Below are 15,897 nucleotides of genomic sequence, written 5' to 3' on the forward strand. Positions count from 1 at the left end.
CGGGATGTCCCTTCCAAAAAACCCTCCCCAAACAGCACATGACGCAAAGAAAAAAAGAGGCGCAATGAGGTAGCTGACTGTGTGAGTAAGATAAGCGACCCTAGTGGCCGACACAAACACCGGGCCCATCTAGGAGTGGCACTGCAGTGTCACGCAGGATGTCCCTTCCAAAAAACCCTCCCCAAACAGCACATGACGCAAAGAAAAAAAGAGGCGCAATGAGGTAGCTGACTGTGTGAGTAAGATAAGCGACCCTAGTGGCCGACACAAACACCGGGCCCATCTAGGAGTGGCACTGCAGTGTCACGCAGGATGTCCCTTCCAAAAAACCCTCCCCAAACAGCACATGACGCAAAGAAAAAAAGAGGCGCAATGAGGTAGCTGACTGTGTGAGTAAGATAAGCAACCCTAGTGGCCGACACAAACACCGGGCCCATCTAGGAGTGGCACTGCAGTGTCACGCAGGATGTCCCTTCCAAAAAACCCTCACCAAACAGCACATGACGCAAAGAAAAAAAGAGGCGCAATGAGGTAGCTGACTGTGTGAGTAAGATAAGCGACCCTAGTGGCCGACACAAACACCGGGCCCATCTAGGAGTGGCACTGCAGTGTCACGCAGGATGTCCCTTCCAAAAAACCCTCCCCAAACAGCACATGACGCAAAGAAAAATAAAAGAAAAAAGAGGTGCAAGATGGAATTGTCCTTGGGCCCTCCCACCCACCCTTATGTTGTATAAACAAAACAGGACATGCACACTTTAACCAACCCATCATTTCAGTGACAGGGTCTGCCACACGACTGTGACTGATATGACGGGTTGGTTTGGACCCCCCCCAAAAAAGAAGCAATTAATCTCTCCTTGCACAAACTGGCTCTACAGAGGCAAGATGTCCACCTCATCATCATCCTCCGATATATCACCGTGTACATCCCCCTCCTCACAGATTATCAATTCGTCCCCACTGGAATCCACCATCTCAGCTCCCTGTGTACTTTGTGGAGGCAATTGCTGCTGGTCAATGTCTCCGCGGAGGAATTGATTATAATTCATTTTAATGAACATCATCTTCTCCACATTTTCTGGATGTAACCTCGTACGCCGATTGCTGACAAGGTGAGCGGCGGCACTAAACACTCTTTCGGAGTACACACTTGTGGGAGGGCAACTTAGGTAGAATAAAGCCAGTTTGTGCAAGGGCCTCCAAATTGCCTCTTTTTCCTGCCAGTATAAGTACGGACTGTGTGACGTGCCTACTTGGATGCGGTCACTCATATAATCCTCCACCATTCTTTCAATGGGGAGAGAATCATATGCAGTGCCAGTAGACGACATGTCCGTATCCGTAATCGTTGTCAGGTCCTTCAGTCCGGACCAGATGTCAGCATCAGCAGTCGCTCCAGACTGCCCTGCATCACCGCCAGCGGGTGGGCTCGGAATTCTGAGCCTTTTCCTCGCACCCCCAGTTGCGGGAGAATGTGAAGGAGGAGATGTTGACAGGTCGCGTTCCACTTGACTTGACAATTTTCTCACCAGCAGGTCTTTCAACCCCAGCAGACTTGTGTCTGCCGGAAAGAGAGATCCAAGGTAGGTTTTAAATCTAGGATCGAGCACGGTGGCCAAAATGTAGTGCTCTGATTTCAACAGATTGACCACCCGTGAATCCTTGTTAAGCGAATTAAGGGCTCCATCCACAAGTCCCACATGCCTAGCGGAATCGCTCCATGTTAGCTCCTCCTTCAATGTCTCCAGCTTCTTCTGCAAAAGCCTGATGAGGGGAATGACCTGACTCAGGCTGGCAGTGTCTGAACTGACTTCACGTGTGGCAAGTTCAAAGGGCATCAGAACCTTGCACAACGTTGAAATCATTCTCCACTGCGCTTGAGACAGGTGCATTCCACCTCCTATATCGTGCTCAATTGTATAGGCTTGAATGGCCTTTTGCTGCTCCTCCAACCTCAGAAGCATATAGAGGGTTGAATTCCACCTCGTTACCACTTCTTGCTTCAGATGATGGCAGGGCAGGTTCAGGCGTTTTTGGTGGTGCTCCGGTCTTCTGTACGTGGTGCCTGTACGCCGAAAGTGTCCCGCAATTCTTCTGGCCACCGACAGCATCTCTTGCACGCCCCTGTCGTTTTTTTAAAAATTCTGCACCACCAAATTCAAGGTATGTGCAAAACATGGGACGTGCTGGAATTTGCCCATATTTAATGCACACACAATATTGCTGGCGTTGTCCGATGCCACAAATCCACAGGAGAGTCCAATTGGGGTAAGCCATTCCGCGATGATCTTCCTCAGTTGCCGTAAGAGGTTTTCAGCTGTGTGCGTATTCTGGAAACCGGTGATACAAAGCGTAGCCTGCCTAGGAAAGAGTTGGCGTTTGCGAGATGCTGCTACTGGTGCCGCCGCTGCTGTTCTTGCGGCGGGAGTCCATACATCTACCCAGTGGGCTGTCACAGTCATATAGTCCTGACCCTGCCCTGCTCCACTTGTCCACATGTCCGTGGTTAAGTGGACATTGGGTACAACTGCATTTTTTAGGACACTGGTGAGTCTTTTTCTGACGTCCGTGTACATTCTCGGTATCGCCTGCCTAGAGAAGTGGAACCTAGATGGTATTTGGTAACGGGGGCACACTGCCTCAATAAATTGTCTAGTTCCCAGTGAACTAACGGCGGATACCGGACGCACGTCTAACACCAACATAGTTGTCAAGGCCTCAGTTATCCGCTTTGCAGCAGGATGAATGCTGTGATATTTCATCTTCCTCGCAAAGGACTGTTGAACAGTCAATTGCTTACTGGAAGTAGTACAAGTGGGCTTACGACTTCCCCTCTGGGATGACCATCGACTCCCAGCAGCAACAACAGCAGCGCCAGCAGCAGTAGGCGTTACACGCAAGGATGCATCGGAGGAATCCCAGGCAGGAGAGGAATCATCAGAATTGCCAGTGACATGGCCTGCAGGACTATTGGCATTCCTGGGGAAGGAGGAAATTGACACTGAGGGAGTTGGTGGGGTGGTTTGCGTGAGCTTGGTTACAAGAGGAAGGGATTTACTGGTCAGTGGACTGCTTCCGCTGTCGGCCAAAGTTTTTGAACTTGTCACTGACTTATTATGAATGCGCTGCAGGTGACGTATAAGGGAGGATGTTCCAAGGTGGTTAACGTCCTTACCCCTACTTATTACAGCTTGACAAAGGGAACACACGGCTTGACAAATGTTGTCCGCATTTCTGGTGAAATACTTCCACACCGAAGAGCTGATTTTTTTGGTATTTTCACCAGGCATGTCAACGGCCATATTCCTCCCACGGACAACAGGTGTCTCCCCGGGTGCCTGACTTAAACAAACCACCTCACCATCAGAATCCTCCTGGTCAATTTCCTCCCCAGCGCCAGCAACACCCATATCCTCCTCATCCTGGTGTACTTCAACACTGACATCTTCAATCTGACTATCAGGAACTGGACTGCGGGTGCTCCTTCCAGCACTTGCAGGGGGCGTGCAAATGGTGGAAGGCGCATGCTCTTCACGTCCAGTGTTGGGAAGGTCAGGCATCGCAACCGACACAATTGGACTCTCCTTGTGGATTTGGGATTTCGAAGAACGCACAGTTCTTTGCTGTGCTTTTTCCAGCTTGAGTCTTTTCATTTTTCTAGCGAGAGGCTGAGTGCTTCCATCCTCATGTGAAGCTGAACCACTAGCCATGAACATAGCCCAGGGCCTCAGCCGTTCCTTGCCACTCCGTGTGGTAAATGGCATATTGGCAAGTTTACGCTTCTCCTCCGACAATTTTATTTTAGGTTTTGGAGTCCTTTTTTTACTGATATTTGGTGTTTTGGATTTGACATGCTCTGTACTATGACATTGGGCATCGGCCTTGGCAGACGACGTTGCTGGCATTTCATCGTCTCGGCCATGACTAGTGGCAGCAGCTTCAGCACGAGGTGGAAGTGGATCTTGATCTTTCCCTAATTTTGGAACCTCAACATTTTTGTTCTCCATATTTTAATAGGCACAACTAAAAGGCACCTCAGGTAAACAATGGAGATGGATGGATACTAGTATACAATTATGGATGGACTGCCGAGTGCCGACACAGAGGTAGCTACAGCCGTGGACTACCGTACTGTACTGTGTCTGCTGCTAATATAGACTGGTTGATAATGAGATGTAGTATGTATGTATAAAGAAGAAAGAAAAAAAAACCACGGGTAGGTGGTATACAATTATGGACGGACTGCCGAGTGCCGACACAGAGGTAGCTACAGCCGTGGACTACCGTACTGTACTGTGTCTGCTGCTAATATAGACTGGATGATAATGAGATGTAGTATGTATAAAGAAGAAAGAAAAAACCACGGGTAGGTGGTATACAATTATGGATGGACTGCCGAGTGCCGACACAGAGGTAGCTACAGCCGTGGACTACCGTACTGTACTGTGTCTGCTGCTAATATAGACTGGTTGATAATGAGATGTAGTATGTATGTATAAAGAAGAAAGAAAAAAAAACCACGGGTAAGTGGTATACAATTATGGACGGACTGCCGAGTGCCGACACAGAGGTAGCTACAGCCGTGGACTACCGTACTGTACTGTGTCTGCTGCTAATATAGACTGGATGATAATGAGATGTAGTATGTATAAAGAAGAAAGAAAAAAAACCACGGGTAGGTGGTATACAATTATGGACGGACTGCCGAGTGCCGACACAGAGGTAGCTACAGCCGTGGACAACCGTACTGTACTGTGTCTGCTGCTAATATAGACTGGATGATAATGAGATGTAGTATGTATAAAGAAGAAAGAAAAAAAAAACCACGGGTAGGTGGTATACAATTATGGATGGACTGCCGAGTGCCGACACAGAGGTAGCTACAGCCGTGGACTACCGTACTGTACTGTGTCTGCTGCTAATATAGACTGGATGATAATGAGATGTAGTATGTATAAAGAAGAAAAAAAAAACCACGGGTAGGTGGTATACAATTATGGATGGACTGCCGAGTGCCGACACAGAGGTAGCTACAGCCATGGACTACCGTACTGTACTGTGTCTGCTGCTAATATAGACTGGATGATAATGAGATGTAGTATGTATAAAGAAGAAAGAAAAAAAAACCACGGGTAGGTGGTATACAATTATGGACGGACTGCCGAGTGCCGACACAGAGGTAGCTACAGCCGTGGACTACCGTACTGTACTGTGTCTGCTGCTAATATAGACTGGTTGATAATGAGATGTAGTATGTATAAAGAAGAAAGAAAAAAAAACCACGGGTAGGTGGTATACAATTATGGATGGACTGCCGAGTGCCGACACAGAGGTAGCTACAGCCGTGGACTACCGTACTGTACTGTGTCTGCTGCTAATATAGACTGGATGATAATGAGATGTAGTATGTATAAAGAAGAAAAAAAAAACCACGGGTAGGTGGTATACAATTATGGATGGACTGCCGAGTGCCGACACAGAGGTAGCTACAGCCATGGACTACCGTACTGTACTGTGTCTGCTGCTAATATAGACTGGATGATAATGAGATGTAGTATGTATAAAGAAGAAAGAAAAAAAAACCACGGGTAGGTGGTATACAATTATGGACGGACTGCCGAGTGCCGACACAGAGGTAGCTACAGCCGTGGACTACCGTACTGTACTGTGTCTGCTGCTAATATAGACTGGTTGATAATGAGATGTAGTATGTATAAAGAAGAAAGAAAAAAAAACCACGGGTAGGTGGTATACAATTATGGATGGACTGCCGAGTGCCGACACAGAGGTAGCTACAGCCGTGGACTACCGTACTGTACTGTGTCTGCTGCTAATATAGACTGGATGATAATGAGATGTAGTATGTATAAAGAAGAAAAAAAAAAACACGGGTAGGTGGTATACAATTATGGATGGACTGCCGAGTGCCGACACAGAGGTAGCTACAGCCGTGAACTACCGTACTGTGTCTGCTGCGACTGGATGATAAATAATGATATAAAAAATATATATATATCACTACTGCAGCCGGACAGGTATATATTATATAATGACGGACCTGCTGGACACTGTCTGTCAGCAGAATGAGTTTTTTATAGAATAAAAAAACACCACACAAGTCACACGACGAGTGTTTAACTTTTTCAGGCAATCACAATATAGTATACTATACTGGTGGTCAGTGTGGTCAGGTCACTGGTCAGTCACACTGGCAGTGGCACTCCTGCAGCAAAAGTGTGCACTGTTTAATTTTAATAATATGTACTCCTGGCTCCTGCTATAACCTATAACTGCTCCCCAGTCTCCCCCACAATTAAGCTGTGTGAGCACAGTCAGATATTATACATAGATGATGCAGCACACTGGGCTGAGCACAGATATGGTATGTGACTGAGTCACTGTGTATCGTTTTTTTCAGGCAGAGAACGGATTATATTAAATAAAACTGCACTGGTGGTCACTGGTCAGTGGTCAGTCACTAGTAAACTCTGCACTCTCTAGTACTCCTAAGCTCCAGTAAATCAAGTGTCTCTGTCTCAATCTTACTCTCTCTCTCTCTTCTAATCTAAATGGAGAGGACGCCAGCCACGTCCTCTCCCTATCAATCTCAATGCACGTGTGAAAATGGCGGCGACGCGCGGCTCCTTATATAGAATCCGAGTCTCGCGATAGAATCCGAGCCTCGCGAGAATCCGACAGCGTCATGATGACGTTCGGGCGCGCTCGGGTTAACCGAGCAAGGCGGGAAGATCCGAGTCGCTCGGATCCGTGTAAAAAAAGCTGAAGTTCGGGCGGGTTCGGATTCCGAGGAACCGAACCCGCTCATCTCTACATCTGGCGACACTGTGAGTACAGTTATAGGGAGGCAGGTAAGGCAAGACCTGATTTTGGCACATTTTAGCGGTAAGTAAATTTGCCTGTGTGCTTTGTATATGAACAATTAAGGCACACCAATGTATTTTCTGTAGTAATGTGGCTCTTGCTCCCTCTCGAGCTAGTCAGCTGAGTGTTGTTATTTTGCTTTATATGTGTTTATGTCTAACTGTTGGGTATCAGTTACTTAGCTATTTGTATATAGATTTTTGTTAATAATTATGTGTTTATAATGTTAAAAGTTTGTTTTTCAAATTCGAAGGTAATGTTTGCCACAATACTACATAATAAATTAGTATGCCCTAACAACCATTTTTGTTTAGCCTATTGTTTGTGTTTGTTGTGTGTAGACTTTCTTCTGAAGCTGTGTTTGAAATATGTAACCTCATTACCACAACATAATTTACATTGGCCCTCATTCCGAGTTGTTCGCTCGTTGCCGAGTTTCGCTATATTGCGATTAATCGCTTACTGCACATGCGCAAGGTTCGCAGAGCGCATGCGCTTAGTTATTTTACACAAAAGTTAGGTATTTTACTCACGGCATAACAAGGATTTTTTATCGTTCTGGTGATCGGAGTGTGATTGACAGGAAGTGGGTGTTTCTGGGCGGAAACTGGCCGTTTTCTGGGCATGTGCGAAAAACGCTGCAGTTTCTGGAAAAATGCGGGAGTGGCTGGAGAAACGGGGGAGTGTCTGGGCGAACGCTGGGTGTGTTTGTGACGTCAAACCAGGAACGAAACTGACTGAACTGATTGCAGTGGCAGAGTAAGTCCCGAGCTACTCAGAAACTGCAAAGAAATTTCTATTCGCAATTATGCGAATCTTTCGTTCGCAATTCTGCAAAGCTAAGATTCACTCCCAGTAGGCGGCGGCTTAGCGTGTGCAATGCTGCTAAAAGCAGCTAGCGAGCGAACAACTCGGAATGAGGGCCATTGAGTAATGTGTGCCAATTAGCCAAACATACATTGCCTAACACCAACCTTACAAAATTGTTTACACATAATTATGGCTGTGATGTGGTAAACCTTCATGTTAGTAATGATGCTAGAATAGTCCCAACACATGTGAGTGATAACTCAATGAATTATCCTGTTACACTGACAGTTTTTTAAATATAACACATTGCACATCAATTATTTCTCACATTTATTACTGTACAACATGTGTTTTCATTTCAAATAAGTGCTATTTTGTAGGCTTAGGATTGTGCACAATGTGTCTCCAGCTGCAGGGTTGGTTATTTCTTAGGCTGTTCTTTGGTGGATGACGTGGGTTTGGTTTGGACAGTGGAGCGGGATCGGCTTGATCTTTGAACTGGTGATGAAATTGTGGTCTGTGTAGGTGTGTTGGTCCCTGAGCTGGAACCTTGTTGGTGTTGTGCCAACAAATTAATATTTTGACTGAGGTTAGCCAGGGTTACGGTAAGTTGTGTTGTGGCTGTTGTGTTGTTGTCTATGATGCGGGACATGGTTTCTGATATAATTTGATTATTTTGAATTAACTGAATGAGGGCTTGTTGATGGCTGTGTTGCTCATCCATTATGCGCTGAAAGGTAACAATAAGTTGGCTGTTATCTGCTCTCATCTGCTCCATACTGTTTGCGACTCTGCATAGCTGGACATTGAGCCTCCTTGTGTTTCTACACAGTCTCTGTAGATGATGGGGCAGACTGGCTAGGTATTGGGTGTGTGTGCCTAGGCAATCAATATTCTGTGCCTGTTGTTGGTTCCATATTACCCAAAATGATGGGTCAGGTTGTTGCGGGGGGGGGGGGGGGGGTTGTTTGTCTTAATTGTGGGTGTGGTGACATTTGGGGTGGCGGGGTACTTTCCTGAGGCGTGGTAGGTTGGTTAACGTCTATTGCTTGCAGATGGAGGGTGTATGTTTCCTAGTGTTCAGATTCCTGCTGGGCTTCCGGGGGCATGATGTCTAGTTCTGTATGGGGTTTAAGGGGACAACATTTGAGAATCTTTTTTTAATTATGTTGGTTTTATTATTTAGTTTAACTTTCTAGACTTGTTTGTCAAACATTTTTCAAAAGAAAATTAGGATGTTCACCAAGACTCGTATACACAATCAAAAAGGCCAATTATGTAGGTTTGTATGAAGAAAAATTTTACATCAAAACAAAAGTGGACACATGTTTGACAAAGACCACACTTACGAAACAAACACACAGAGGTACAAAGTTTACCCCATGAAAAAAAGTGATTTGTCATCCGCCATATCGTACTTGCATTAAAATATCAAACAGTAAATGACAATATGAATTCTATCACCATTGTGACAAGGTGTGAATCTACAGTACCTGAAGCACAATTTTTTCCTATTCAAATAAATGACAACACAATACTACTGTAATGCGCAAGAGAACACTCTAAATTTGCGCAACTTTTATAGTGGAGATTGGGTCATTTTTATTTTGCAAGCCATGCGCTTGCTGCTGTGGATAAGTACTAGGATTTTTTTTTTTATTTTTTTTTGCTGATGTGTATTTTGTGTGCAAAAACAGTGTGTAAGTATGTTATTTGTAAATTTTATTTTGTGTTTACTCACCAGACAGCTGAGGGGAATGTGGTTTTGGTGATTGAGTACTCTCCAAAATGTGTTCTGGTGGCTGAGGCAACACAGTTGAAATACGACGTGGGGGTGGGCTTAATGCTGGTGTTGGTGCGACATCAGGATGACGTCTCTTGGTAGGCCTGCTCGTGTGGCTGCCAGACCCCTGTGAAGGACGTCTTTGTGGACTGTGATGCGATGTTGAAGTTTCTATGGATTAATACAAACATTAGATTTTTTGTAAATTTTGTGGTGGGCACATTAACTGGTGTCAATTTTGCGTTACCTGTATTGCCAGCATCCACAGCTCTTGCTTGTGTCCTGGAAGTGGTGGCTTGCTTTCGTACTGTAAAAATTATAAGTTGGTGTTTATGACCTTTAATTACAGTGTGTACTTTTGTAAGCAGCAACATTTAGTGTTGTGGCCATATGATTACCATTATGAGTACACTTTCTACCAATAAATTATTTAAAAATGGGTTGCTTCATTGTTTGTGAAAAGGCTAATGAGGTTCCATTTCCAAAGACAAAAACATAGCCAAGTAGTAGAGATGAGCGGGTTCGGTTTCTCTGAATCCGAACCCGCACGAACTTCATGTTTTTTTCACGGGTCCGAGCAGACTCGGATCCTCCCGCCTTGCTCGGTTAACCCGAGCGCGCCCGAACGTCATCATGACGCTGTCGGATTCTCGCGAGACTCGGATTCTATATAAGGAGCCGCACGTCGCCGCCATTTTCACACGTGCATTGAGATTGATAGGGAGAGGACGTGGCTGGCGTCCTCTCCATTTAGATTAGGGTTGAGAGAGAGAGAGAGAGAGATTGACCTGAGGCTGTGATACTGTAGAAGAGAGTGCAGAGTTTAGTGACTGACGACCACAGTGACCACCAGACAGTGCAGTTGTTTGTTTTATTTAATATATCCGTTCTCTGCCTGAAAAAAACGATACACACAGTGACTCAGTCACATACCATATCTGTGTGCACTGCTCAGCCCAGTGTGCTGCATCAATGTATATATATATATCTGACTGTGCTCAGCTCACACAGCTTATAATTGTGGGGGAGACTGGGGAGCACTGCAGTGCCAGTTATAGGTTATAGCAGGAGCCAGGAGTACATAATATTATATTAAAATTAAACAGTGCACACTTTTGCTGCAGGAGTGCCACTGCCAGTGTGACTAGTGACCAGTGACCTGACCACCAGTATATATAATATTAGTAGTATACTATCTCTTTACCAACCAGTCTATATTAGCAGCAGACACAGTACAGTGCGGTAGTTCACGGCTGTGGCTACCTCTGTGTCGGCACTCGGCAGCCCGTCCATAATTGTATATACCACCTAACCGTGGTTTTTTTTTCTTTCTTTATAGTCATACTAGTTACGAGTATACTATCTCTTTATCAACCAGTCTATATTAGCAGCAGACACAGTACAGTGCGGTAGTTCACGGCTGTGGCTACCTCTGTGTCGGCACTCGGCAGCCCGTCCATAATTGTATATACCACCTAACCGTGGTTTTTTTTTCTTTCTTTATACATACATACTAGTTACGAGTATACTATCTCTTTATCAACCAGTCTATATTAGCAGCAGACACAGTACAGTGCGGTAGTTCACGGCTGTGGCTACCTCTGTGTCGGCACTCGGCAGCCCGTCCATAATTGTATATACCACCTAACCATGGTTTTTTTTCTTTCTTTATACATACATACTAGTTACGAGTATACTATCTCTTTATCAACCAGTCTATATTAGCAGCAGACACAGTACAGTGCGGTAGTTCACGGCTGTGGCTACCTCTGTGTCGGCACTCGGCAGCCCGTCCATAATTGTATATACCACCTAACCGTGGTTTTTCTTTCTTTCTTTATACATACATACTAGTTACGAGTATACTATCTCTTTATCAACCAGTCTATATATTAGCAGCAGACACAGTACAGTGTGGTAGTTCACGGCTGTGGCTACCTCTGTGTCGGCACTCGGCAGCCCGTCCATAATTGTATATACCACCTAACCGTGGTTTTTTTTTCTTTCTTTATACATACATACTAGTTACGAGTATACTATCTCTTTATCAACCAGTCTATATATTAGCAGCAGACACAGTACAGTGCGGTAGTTCACGGCTGTGGCTACCTCTGTGTCGGCACTCGGCAGCCCGTCCATAATTGTATATACCACCTAACCGTGGTTTTTTTTTCTTTCTTTATACATACATACTAGTTACGAGTATACTATCTCTTTATCAACCAGTCTATATTAGCAGCAGACACAGTACAGTGCGGTAGTTCACGGCTGTGGCTACCTCTGTGTCGGCACTCGGCAGCCCGTCCATAATTGTATATACCACCTAACCGTGGTTTTTTTTTCTTTCTTTATACATACATACTAGTTACGAGTATACTATCTCTTTATCAACCAGTCTATATATTAGCAGCAGACACAGTACAGTGCGGTAGTTCACGGCTGTGGCTACCTCTGTGTCGGCACTCGGCAGCCCGTCCATAATTGTATATACCACCTAACCGTGGTTTTTTTTTCTTTCTTTATAGTCATACTAGTTACGAGTATACTATCTCTTTATCAACCAGTCTATATATTAGCAGCAGACACAGTACAGTGCGGTAGTTCACGGCTGTGGCTACCTCTGTGTCGGCACTCGGCAGCCCGTCCATAATTGTATATACCACCTAACCGTGGTTTTTTTTTCTTTCTTTATACATACATACTAGTTACGAGTATACTATCTCTTTATCAACCAGTCTATATTAGCAGCAGACACAGTACAGTGCGGTAGTTCACGGCTGTGGCTACCTCTGTGTCGGCACTCGGCAGCCCGTCCATAATTGTATATACCACCTAACCGTGGTTTTTTTTCCTTTCTTTATACATACATACTAGTTACGAGTATACTATCTCTTTATCAACCAGTCTACATATTAGCAGCAGACACAGTACAGTGCGGTAGTTCACGGCTGTGGCTACCTCTGTGTCGGCACTCGGCAGCCCGTCCATAATTGTATATACCACCTAACCGTGGTTTTTTTTTCTTTCTTTATAGTCATACTAGTTACGAGTATACTATCTCTTTATCAACCAGTCTATATATTAGCAGCAGACACAGTACAGTGCGGTAGTTCACGGCTGTGGCTACCTCTGTGTCGGCACTCGGCAGCCCGTCCATAATTGTATATACCACCTAACCGTGGTTTTTTTTTCTTTCTTTATACATACATACTAGTTACGAGTATACTATCTCTTTATCAACCAGTCTATATTAGCAGCAGACACAGTACAGTGCGGTAGTTCACGGCTGTGGCTACCTCTGTGTCGGCACTCGGCAGCCCGTCCATAATTGTATATACCACCTAACCGTGGTTTTTTTTTCTTTCTTTATAGTCATACTAGTTACGAGTATACTATCTCTTTATCAACCAGTCTATATATTAGCAGCAGACACAGTACAGTGCGGTAGTTCACGGCTGTGGCTACCTCTGTGTCGGCACTCGGCAGCCCGTCCATAATTGTATATACCACCTAACCGTGGTTTTTTTTTCTTTCTTTATACATACATACTAGTTACGAGTATACTATCTCTTTATCAACCAGTCTATATTAGCAGCAGACACAGTACAGTGCGGTAGTTCACGGCTGTGGCTACCTCTGTGTCGGCACTCGGCAGCCCGTCCATAATTGTATATACCACCTAACCGTGGTTTTTTTTTCTTTCTTTATACATACATACTAGTTACGAGTATACTATCTCTTTATCAACCAGTCTATATATTAGCAGCAGACACAGTACAGTGCGGTAGTTCACGGCTGTGGCTACCTCTGTGTCGGCACTCGGCAGCCCGTCCATAATTGTATATACCACCTAACCGTGGTTTTTCTTTCTTTCTTTATACATACATACTAGTTACGAGTATACTATCTCTTTATCAACCAGTCTATATTAGCAGCAGACACAGTACAGTACGGTAGTTCACGGCTGTGGCTACCTCTGTGTCTGCACTCGGCAGGCAGTCCATAATTGTATACTAGTATCCATCTCCATTGTTTACCTGAGGTGCCTTTTAGTTGTGCCTATTAAAATATGGAGAACAAAAATGTTGAGGTTCCAAAATTAGGGAAAGATCAAGATCCACTTCCACCTCGTGCTGAAGCTGCTGCCACTAGTCAAGGCCGAGACGATGAAATGCCAGCAAAGTCGTCTGCCAAGGCCGATGCCCAATGTCATAGTACAGAGCATGTCAAATCCAAAACACCAAATATCAGAAAAAAAAGGACTCCAAAACCTAAAATAAAATTGTCGGAGGAGAAGCGTAAACTTGCCAATATGCCATTTACGACACGGAGTGGCAAGGAACGGCTGAGGCCCTGGCCTATGTTCATGGCTAGTGGTTCAGCTTCACATGAGGATGGAAGCACTCAGCCTCTCGCTAGAAAAATGAAAAGACTCAAGCTGGCAAAAGCAGCACAGCAAAGAACTGTGCATTCTTCGAAATCCCAAATCCACAAGGAGAGTCCAATTGTGTCGGTTGCGATGCCTGACCTTCCCAACACTGGACGTGAAGAGCATGCGCCTTCCACCATTTGCACGCCCCCTGCAAGTGCTGGAAGGAGCACCCGCAGTCCAGTTCCTGATAGTCAGATTGAAGATGTCAGTGTTGAAGTACACCAGGATGAGGAGGATATGGGTGTTGCTGGCGCTGGGGAGGAAATTGACCAGGAGGATTCTGATGGTGAGGTGGTTTGTTTAAGTCAGGCACCCGGGGAGACACCTGTTGTCCGTGGGAGGAATATGGCCGTTGACATGCCAGGTGAAAATACCAAAAAAATCAGCTCTTCGGTGTGGAGGTATTTCACCAGAAATGCGGACAACAGGTGTCAAGCCGTGTGTTCCCTTTGTCAAGCTGTAATAAGTAGGGGTAAGGACGTTAACCACCTCGGAACATCCTCCCTTATACGTCACCTGCAGCGCATTCATAATAAGTCAGTGACAAGTTCAAAAACTTTGGGTGACAGCGGAAGCAGTCCACTGACCAGTAAATCCCTTCCTCTTGTAACCAAGCTCACGCAAACCACCCCACCAACTCCCTCAGTGTCAATTTCCTCCTTCCCCAGGAATGCCAATAGTCCTGCAGGCCATGTCACTGGCAATTCTGACGAGTCCTCTCCTGCCTGGGATTCCTCCGATGCATCCTTGCGTGTAACGCCTACTGCTGCTGGCGCTGCTGTTGTTGCCGCTGGGAGTCGATGGTCATCCCAGAGGGGAAGTCGTAAGCCCACTTGTACTACTTCCAGTAAGCAATTGACTGTTCAACAGTCCTTTGCGAGGAAGATGAAATATCACAGCAGTCATCCTACTGCAAAGCGGATAACTGAGGCCTTGACAACTATGTTGGTGTTAGACGTGCGTCCGGTATCCGCCGTTAGTTCACAGGGAACTAGACAATTTATTGAGGCAGTGTGCCCCCGTTACCAAATACCATCTAGGTTCCACTTCTCTAGGCAGGCGATACCGAGAATGTACACGGACGTCAGAAAAAGACTCACCAGTGTCCTAAAAAATGCAGTTGTACCCAATGTCCACTTAACCACGGACATGTGGACAAGTGGAGCAGGGCAGGGTCAGGACTATATGACTGTGACAGCCCACTGGGTAGATGTATGGACTCCCGCCGCAAGAACAGCAGCGGCGGCACCAGTAGCAGCATCTCGCAAACGCCAACTCTTTCCTAGGCAGGCTACGCTTTGTATCACCGCTTTCCAGAATACGCACACAGCTGAAAACCTCTTACGGCAACTGAGGAAGATCATCGCGGAATGGCTTACCCCAATTGGACTCTCCTGTGGATTTGTGGCATCGGACAACGCCAGCAATATTGTGTGTGCATTAAATATGGGCAAATTCCAGCACGTCCCATGTTTTGCACATACCTTGAATTTGGTGGTGCAGAATTTTTTTAAAAACGACAGGGGCGTGCAAGAGATGCTGTCGGTGGCCAGAAGAATTGTGGGACACTTTCGGCGTACAGGCACCACGTACAGAAGACTGGAGCACCACCAAAAACTACTGAACCTGCCCTGCCATCATCTGAAGCAAGAAGTGGTAACGAGGTGGAATTCAACCCTCTATATGCTTCAGAGGTTGGAGGAGCAGCAAAAGGCCATTCAAGCCTATACAATTGAGCACGATATAGTAGGTGGAATGCACCTGTCTCAAGCGCAGTGGAGAATGATTTCAACGTTGTGCAAGGTTCTGATGCCCTTTGAACTTGCCACACGTGAAGTCAGTTCAGACACTGCCAGCCTGAGTCAGGTCATTCCCCTCATCAGGCTTTTGCAGAAGAAGCTGGAGACATTGAAGGAGGAGCTAACACGGAGCGATTCCGCTAGGCATGTGGGACTTGTGGATGGAGCCCTTAATTCGCTTAACAAGG

This window comes from Pseudophryne corroboree, chromosome 3, assembly GCF_028390025.1.
Source record: "Pseudophryne corroboree isolate aPseCor3 chromosome 3, aPseCor3.hap2, whole genome shotgun sequence".
Classification (NCBI taxonomy): domain Eukaryota; kingdom Metazoa; phylum Chordata; class Amphibia; order Anura; family Myobatrachidae; genus Pseudophryne; species Pseudophryne corroboree.